This window comes from Calidris pugnax, unplaced genomic scaffold, assembly GCF_001431845.1.
Source record: "Calidris pugnax isolate Ruff unplaced genomic scaffold, ASM143184v1 scaffold28, whole genome shotgun sequence".
NCBI lineage: Eukaryota > Metazoa > Chordata > Aves > Charadriiformes > Scolopacidae > Calidris > Calidris pugnax.
Genome location: NW_015090842.1, coordinates 19,388,537 through 19,396,253, shown reverse-complemented (window position 1 = coordinate 19,396,253; position 7,717 = coordinate 19,388,537). Strand labels below are relative to the sequence as shown.

Genomic DNA, 7,717 nt, shown 5'->3' with positions numbered 1-7,717 from the left:
CACCTTCTGGAGTAAGGTGCAGTCCATGCCACCCCGCTCTGGCTGCCCTGTTCCTTGGCTGCTCGTTGTCTCCCCTGGCCCTTGGGCCAGCGCTGGTGTAACTGCAGGGTGAGCTGCTCGAGGGAGCTGATCTCGCTGAAAACAAACCACTTTCCTGCCTCGAGTGAGGGGTTTCCAGCTGCTGGCATCAGCGATTGGGTTAAGCATGTTCACCTTAGGGGAGAAAAAGCAGAGTGGGGCTGCAACCGCTTGGGTTTTTTTTCCGTCTGCTGTTGAAAGCAGCAGCTCCTCTCTTCACTCTTCTCTGGATTTACACGTAGGGAAATGAGCAAATTGCTTCCAACTCTGAAAATGTAACATGTATAAATTACAAAAAATTAAACAAGAAGAAGGTTCTTCCCACCACCCGTGGCTTTCATATGCTCTTAAGATTTGTTGGATTTAACTCGCAGACCCAGAGACCCCTCTTTTAATGGATCTGCTGACCTGTTTCACGGACAGGCTGTGATGCTGGATAACCCTTCTGGGAGTGTGCTGGAAGGCTTGACTCAGTGTTTCAACAACTTCTTTTTTTTTTTTTAAATCTAGTCTTGATAACTTACCTACAAACCTTATATCTACATAAAACAACATGATGTGATGGTGGGTGTTTGGTGCTCCTATAATATTCTTTTCTTTTATTAAATTGTTTGAAACCAGATAAATGGAGAAGCTTTTACTAATCAACATATTTCTTTCTAAGTTAATGATGAAAATTCTGTCAGAGGCAATACAAAATCTGTGGAAACGGGAAGTATTTTTGTCCCATTTCTGTATTTCACAGATGTCCAGGATCTTCAGTGACTGAGCTAGAACCTCTCCGCCGCTGGGTCCGGTATTACCAGACGAGCTGTTCACAGCCTGTTTCACTTCCTGGCACCCAAATTGCAAAGGTAGTGATTCTTTCCCCAATGTCTGTACTGTTGAGAAATTACTGCAACCCCTGAAGTTTTTATTTTTCTTGCAAAGCAAAAGCAACCACCCCTCCCCCCTAAAGCTGTGCCCTCAGAGAGATATCAGGCTGGGTTCAGCTGCTTCTGTCGTGAGTCAACAGAAATGCTGCTGCTTGGAATCAAGGCTCCAGCCTTAATGATCCGAACTCAAATGACAGGGCACTTAATTTGCTTGCCCCCAGATTATTTTTGTAAACTTCACTGGGATGATTCCCCTATATAAGGGGTAAGTATTTTTTCTCCGAAGCTCTTCTGCAGTCCCCCGGTCTTGCTGTTTTCATAAAGCATTTCTTTCACCAGTTCTGCAATGACAGAAAAGCACAGAGCCCAGGAAGGAAGAATTTGAGTTCCCCTAGGGGTTGTTGCTGAGAAATGAAATGAAGATTAGAATAGCTAAGACTAAAACTGAGGCTAACAGAGGTTTTGTCAGACGAATCAAAAGGAAGGTCCCTTTAGTCTGGAATACAAACATTTGAAGAAAAAGTTCAATACAGCTTTGAAAAGTCCATTTGGATTAACCTTCCTGAGTATCATCCTGTAGTTAAACTCGACATCTAAAGAATCTCATCCAGGCCTGTGCTTGTTTTCTTCTCTGAGCCCTTTATTAAAAATTAAATAGACCATGACAAATCTATCCATGCTAAAATGTAACTGAACTGAAAATTGATCCCTTAAAAAAGAGGGCAAAACACAACAAACCTCTGAGTAGTGTATTTCCAGCATCTTAATCCTACTCTGAAAATTACTGCAATGTTTAACAAGTTTAGTGGCAAAAACTTTTCCAGTTGTTATTTGAATTTACAGCATCTGATTCAGGGCAAGGAAAAAAAATACCTCTAAGACTTAGTAACTTTTGAGTCTCTAAAAATGAGATCAAGGTATCTCTGTAGAAATGGCGATTTCGCGTATCAAATAGAGTGGAATTACATGAGCAATTTTAGAAGTGAGGCAGAAGTTCCTCAAGTAACTAAATTTTGAAGATAAGTGGCACCATAGTGTCCTCTTGTGGTCTTTTATTGTCTGAGCTGTGACAGGTTTTCTAGAACAGCAGCAAAATTTCCAGTTGCAGTTAGTGTCTGAGCTCCTCTCTAACGTGACCTTCCCCTTGCCTTACTTTTCTCCTGGAAATGGCATGAGAAGGTCCACACATCGCGTCTCCCATAAGCACCCTGTCCCCAGCTCCTGACGTGTGGATGCACACACTGTGGTCCCCTCCAAAGGACCTCTTTCAGCCACTGCTTGTCTTTGTCACGGATTAAATAGATCCTGTGTTGGTGAGAAACCTTTGCAGCCAGATGCCCAATTCCTGGCCTGCTTTGTCCACAAGGCTGGTGCCACCCTCGGGTGCAGAGAAGCAGGAATGTGCTGAAAATGGTGAAACGCTGGCCATGAACTTGCAGAATTTCTGCCAAGCCTCACGTCCAGGGAAAAGCTGTACCTTGGCAGTGGCAATTTTTGTTGGGTTATTTTTTCTGATGGCCAGCTCTGGGCCATTTGTCACTCCCACTCTAGTGGAAAAAAATCTTTCAAAGCAATAAATAATAGTTATGGATCCACTGCTGTGCACTGCTCAGCCTTTCTCTTTACACAGTTTTAAATATCTGTATTTTTGCTTTTAAAAAGCATGTTGGCTTTAAAAATTGCAAGTATTTAATTCTTCCAGGTATCAGGGCTTTGTGCCTAACTGTGTGGGAGATAACTGAGCACAGTTCCAGTCTCCCAGAGATTATTTACTGTTACACGTCTATAAATCTGCAAACCTTCCCTGTAACCAACAAGCCAATTTCAGTTTTAATTGGAATATATTTTTTCCTGGGCCACTGCCCTGCTACTAACTCGATGATCCAGGATATCTCAGAAATACTTTTCATGTCATACAGTTTAGAAATTTCCCATGGTTTCACAGCACAGTTCATAGATGGTCCCACTGACAGAGAAAGAAGCATTATACTCTATATTAACAACGTTATCAACTATTATTACCAATTATAGATCAATTATTATCTAAACCATCAGAATGCAGGTATTCTATTCAAGAAGTTGAGGACATAAACGCTGCAGTCAGCGACAACAGCAGTTAACTGGCAGGTTCCTCCAGCAATGAGGCATTTCAAAGCTTCATTTACAGAAAGCTTTTTGAGATATCATGTTGTTATAGAGCACTCCAAACAATGTTAAGGGCAGCACAATTTTATGGATTAATTGAAAAAAAAAAAAATCATCATCTGAATTATAATTTTATGATGTATTTATTTCTAAGGAATACACTTTCTGCTTGGTGTTGATTTTGCCAGTTAGAAAAAAAATAAACTAGTTTATTTTAAAATTAGGCATCTCCCCATGAAATTCAGGAAGAAGGGAAGATAAGAAAAGCTGCCCTCAAATGCAGTTTCAGATGCTGGTTCTTCCTATCCTTAAATGGCAAATCCCTTTCATGGAGAAGGGAGTTGAAATGACGTTACGTTTTACTGTTTGATGGCCATTACCATCACGTGTGGCACGTCCATAACCTGACAGTGCTCCACAGCTCATTTGCAAGGGCCTTCCAGCACAGGTTCTTCACCCTCGGAGAGGGCTGAGGCAGGCGGTTCCCTCTGCTGTACCCTTGGAAGCCATCAGTGACGCTGCTTTTAATTCTTCCTTCGCTGTCCCCTAGGATGAGGCACAGCACGAGCACCCACAGTTGCTGTTTGCCGGGCAAGGGCTGGAACTGCCCCTGTCTGGAAGGGCTGATGCCCTCACCATCTCCTGCGGGGCTGGAGAAGCCAAGCTGCTGCTTTTAATGCTTGAGTGGTGCCACCTGTGAGAAGAAACGTTTGAGGCAAACTTGACCTTGCTTGCCTGCCCAGAGGATTTATATCAGGCTCTTCAGCAGTTCAACAAACTGCCCTTACAGAAAACCCAGAGCTTCTCAACCAACCTTTTTCTTTGAGCCAAATGGCATGGTTTCCTCTGGAAGGGACTGACCTTCCAGCTGGAAGCTTATACCTACTTAAGGTAGCTCACAATACCCAGTGGCTTACTAAGCAGGACCTGAACGGCATCTACACGATTTGTAGGTAATAAGCAATTTAAAAAGCAGCTCCTGATGGTGTGTCACAGAGCAGATGGTGGATTTGCTGCTCTTTAGGCTGCTGATTTTTACCAATGTTGTTAAGTTACACTACAGTACCGAAACTCAGGCCAGTCTTGATTCTGCTAAGCTGGTCTCAGTGTTTTTCACAGTGAAACCACCAGACTTCTTAGAATTGCAGTTTTTAATCTGTTGGGGGTGGAGCATGTACTGTGTAGAGAGGGGGAAAAAATAGATCAGTTTTATTCCCTCTGCCCTTCTGTTTTCACTCACCAGCCTGTACCCATAAGAAACCACAATCCCAAATTCCATTTAGCTTTGTAGAAAGCAGGTAATTTTCCATCCCTGTTATTTAATGAGAGGTAGCAATGTTGTCTCAGGTGAGTGCTGTAGTATTCTAGATGATGTAGGTTCATTCCAGCCTCATATTCCTATCAGAACACTTTCAAGCTTAGGATGGCCACAGGAACCACTTCTGAATGAAGTCATACTCAGTATTCAGTCAGACATACACGAGAATGTGAAACATTCAGTTCAGCCTAATGCCGCTAATTAGGAAAAGAGATAAAAATAATTGAAGTTGGCCAGCTTGACTATCACGGTAAAATAAAGCAAAGGGCCTCCACCTCCAGAGACACAGGCAATTAAAGCAGAGAGCGACCGTATGCAGGGAAAGGAGACCTTGTGGTAAAACCATGACAGAATAATTAGGAGCAAAGGGATGGAATTCAGTAAAAAAAAAAAAAAAAAAAAAGGTAATCACCGAGGTTGAAATTTCAGTTCTTTTACAGACCAGCTGCTGAACAACAAAGTTGGTATGGGCAGATAACTTATCTTTAAATATGGGCTGTCTGCAAGTAAGTAAAGGACCATTGTCTTTAGACAAAAGAAGTATTTTTGCTTCAATAAACTTGAATAGTTTCCTAGGGCTAAATTCTCTCCCAAGACATTTGGCTGTAGTTTCCAGCCCACAGAGGGGAGTTACTGGTATATGTGCATGAGCTTGATTTTATTTTTTTTTTCCCCTCATGGGGTCCAATTTCAGTGCCATTGATTTCGTGATGCTAAAACGTTTTGTGGTGGCCTTGATGCATTTTTTGATGCCTAAAGAAAGACAGCTCCTGGCCAGACCTGCTTTCAAAAGCAAGATGAGAGGGAAGTGCCCAGTTTATTTCTTCTTCCTGAATAAGCATGACTCCATTAACTCTTGAGACTTCTTTCTTGTAATCCCTGTCTCCTTTTTCTAGGACAACTTACTTCAACCAGATGCTTTCACTCCAAAGCTTTATAAAGTGGAAAACGGGAAAGAAGATGACAGAAGACTAAGCATGAACTAACTTGCTTAATGGTGAGTTATCATCTTGCCCTTTTTCTATATAAAATTCTTTGCCCCTATCAATTAATACGTAATTGTCCTTCTTTTTTTGGTGGACTCTAGTTTATTAGGTCATACTCACTATGAACACTAATGAAACATAAATCAACCAAAGAAGGTTAAACAGAAAATTCTATTTTTTGGCCAATTGTTCCACTTTCCTCTGGGGAAAAAAAATACTGCTGGAGATAAAAGTGGCCCAAGAGGTGCACCACGATGTTTCTGGTCTGTCTGAACTAATGCATCTAAAATCAACCGAAATGCTTTCTAAATTATCAAAATTGGCCTACCTTGCCCACAGAAATTGCTGGTAAAGCTTTAGAGACCTCAGTGGGATCATTTCTACAAATGTACTCATTTTAGGGTTACTGGGGAAAAAATATCTCTCCTAGCAAGACACCATGGGTTTTGAATAGGGGTTTTTCTCTCCTCCAAAACCGATGAGGTTGTTACTGAGACGCATGGGACAACGTGAAGATCGTTGTTGTTTTCCTCAACAGAGCAAAGAAACAAAAATAAGAAAGCACAGGAGCCTTAGAAGTCTTTCCACCTGCCTGATCAGTACCAGGAGGTGTAATTGCTCTGGCTTTCCCCCGAGGTGGTCTACCAGCGAGTTTGTGTGAAGTGAACTGAGAGACCCGTACCCCCTTGGCAGCAGTCACTCCACAGCATGGATCCTTCTTGCTTATTTGGAAACCTAACTAATTAAAAGTAGACTTATTACTCAGTTCTTACGAACAAAGCATTCTCCCTCCTTTGTCTCCCTTCTGCTTGTTACACATTTTTCTTTCCCCCAGTGACCCGGGGGTTGCTTTGTCAAAAAGGCAGGACAAATTCAGAAAGGTGGGGATTAGGTCCTTCTTTTGACACAGGACGTGTTGAAATAGCCTTATCTTCTTCCCCTGCTCTAAGATTTATACCCTTCCAAAGACTGCTATGCAATCTCAGGACACAACTTACATCAGTGCTGGGCTGGCTTGTCACCATACACAGATTTCTTGACTGAGGAGTATTTTAGTGAAAATCTTCAGAACTAGCTGGAGGTGATACTCCATAGTAAAATGCACAAACTGCTCTCCAGAGCTTTTTTTTCCTGACGATTACATAATGCATTTAAAAGGGATCTTCTTACTTTCAGGGCCAGCTTTCAAACGCAGACAATGAATAGCATTATCAACTATTAATTCATGTTCAAGCTCAGCGGGAAGGCTCTCCTACACCAAACGCAGGCCAAGCTGCCCATGGCTGGCGCCAGCTCTTTCGAACGCGAAAAGGAAGAATTGGATTTTTGCTCCCCTGGGGGGACAAGATGCCGAGAGGCCGGTGAGCCCCGGCCTGCACAGGCCCTGCCGCCGGCCAGGCGGCCGCGGGGCTCCTGAGGGGATGTCGCGCCCCACCGCCGCCATCACCCGCACCAACGACGGGGCAACCCCGGCTCCCAGGCCCCGGTTCATCTGTCCCCGGCCGTCTGCTGCCGTGGCAACTGTCTGCTTGGCCTGTGGCTAGGAACACCTCCGGCTCCAGCCAGCGCTTAGCTTCCCCCAGCGCCCCATTCCACCCCGCGCCTTTTGTCTGGCCATCCCTCCCCCGGGCTCCCCTCAGCGGGCTCCGCGCAGCCGGCGAGCAGAGCACTCAGGGGGGAAACCGCCCGGCTGCCACCACAGGCGCAGGAAGCGGGGACAGCTGCCGCCGTAACCGAACTTAACCATAACTTGCATAAAAATAAACTCCCCTCTTCCCCCTGGGGGTGACAGCGCGCCTTTCACCGCTCTGCCCTTCACCCGCCCGGTTTAACGCTCCGCTGGGGGCCGGGACACTGTTCCGTCGCCGCGCTCTGCCCCTCCGAAACCCCCCGGGGCTCCGGCTGCACCCCCCACACTCTCCCCTAAGGATGCTTCACCCCCCGCCCGCCGTCCCGCCGCCACCATCCGGCCTGGGGCGGGCGGCGCAGGGGACCCCCCTGCTCCAAACCACGGAAGGGCCCCGCCGCCCGGCCCCGGGGATCGGCCCCAGCCCCGCAGCCGCCCCCCCCCCGGAGCCTGGGCGCGGCGCGCCAACGCCCTGCCCGCATCGCTCTGCCCAGCAAATGGCGGCGAGGAGGAGGAGGAGGAGAAGGAGGAGGAAGGCTCGTCGGGGGGATGCGCTTGTGCGGGATGCGGGGGGCAGGAGGAGGTAGCAGCGGGCAGAGTGCGGGAGGGGGGACGCGGGGAGCCCCGGAGAGCAGCGCCTGGCGGCTCCTTCCCTAACACCGCCCGGGGCCGTTAGGGCAGAGGGGAC

The 7,717-nt window shown here is 46.1% G+C and overlaps 1 long non-coding RNA gene across 1 annotated transcript; it reads right to left on the bottom strand.

The window, feature by feature from the left end:
• Positions 1 to 3,225: 3,225 nt before the first annotated feature.
• LOC106888103 lies at positions 3,226 to 4,566 on the bottom strand. Its single transcript, XR_001412040.1, has 2 exons — positions 4,339 to 4,566; positions 3,226 to 3,792 (listed from the first exon to the last, which is right to left on the bottom strand). It is a non-coding gene; the product is annotated as an uncharacterized LOC106888103 (long non-coding RNA).
• Between the last annotated feature and the right edge of the window lie 3,151 nt (positions 4,567 to 7,717).